Here is a 1,228-nt window from a genome sequence, read left to right as displayed (position 1 = left end):
TGCGGTTTAGCCACGATCCGTTCGCCGGCTACGAGTAGCCGCCACAGGCCTAGCGTGAGTGTTGTGTTGTGTGATGGTCTACGAGTACAAGTACAATATTGTATCATAGCACAAATTTTGCGATACCAGAGGATTTTAAATTTTAAATTTAATCCTATTGTACCACAAGTACCGTAGCCGCTTTTCACAACCCTCCAAAGTGGCGGTACGGGAGGCTGAAAAATAGAGTATTACAAAATAAGATAAGTCCCTTTGCGTATTACAGTATAATAATATTGTAACATTTAGCGGAATCTCACCATGACAAAAAGTTACTCAGCGCACCCTACACTCCCATGGTAGATATGATACTATCATACGCCGGCATGCGGTTAAAAAAAAAAAAAAAAACACCAACTGAAAGTCTCTGTTATTCTGTTGTTTTTACTCCCCCCCCCCTATACGCGCAGGAAGGTTATGATAACGTCCCGGGAAATTTGAAAAAAAAAAAAAAAAAAAACCCTTCCCAGAAGTTTGGGTAATAAGTGTACTGTACTGTACAGTACTACATAGTCATGGCGAATTGTGGTGCCGGGTTCGGACCTAACCCTTAGTAGATCATCTCGCATATCATCATCATCATAGCACGGTAGGGACGGGATAAATACTGTAACAAACGGAGGAGTCGAGTGACCATGTGTGACGACCACCTTTCTTTCTTTCATGTCTAAAATGAAGGCTCTTCTTCTTCTGGGTACACGTAGGCGACAAATTTTTTTTTTTTTTTTTTTAATTGTGTTTGATTATATATATTTAGTATGCGTTGCGATGTATAGTAACTTACTGTACAGTACAGTACTGTAGGCACACACACATCTACTTGTAAATCGTGTTCCAGATCGAGGAAGGAAGGAAAGGGGGGGGAGGGGATCTGGAGGAAATTCTGCTGGGGTGGTCATGAAATTAAAATCGACTATTGTACTTGTATCATAGATGAAGGCGCGTGGGAATTTAAATTAAATTAAAAAATAAAAATAAAAAAAAGTTTAATAATATTTTATAATTGTGTACAGTACTGTACTAGTACTGTACGAACACGGGACACCAAGCGCCCCACTGCGCGAGCTCCGGTAAGTAAGTAAGTAATATGTTTGTATGTAACTTAGAATTGATGGATGGATGGATGGATGGGTATGTACTGTACTGTAAAGGCCTAAGAGGTGCGCGACTTATTAACCGCGAGACATCT

Source organism: Tuber melanosporum, assembly GCF_000151645.1.
Source record: "Tuber melanosporum whole genome shotgun sequence assembly, scaffold_92, strain Mel28".
NCBI lineage: Eukaryota > Fungi > Ascomycota > Pezizomycetes > Pezizales > Tuberaceae > Tuber > Tuber melanosporum.
Note: the sequence above shows the minus strand (reverse complement) of the source record.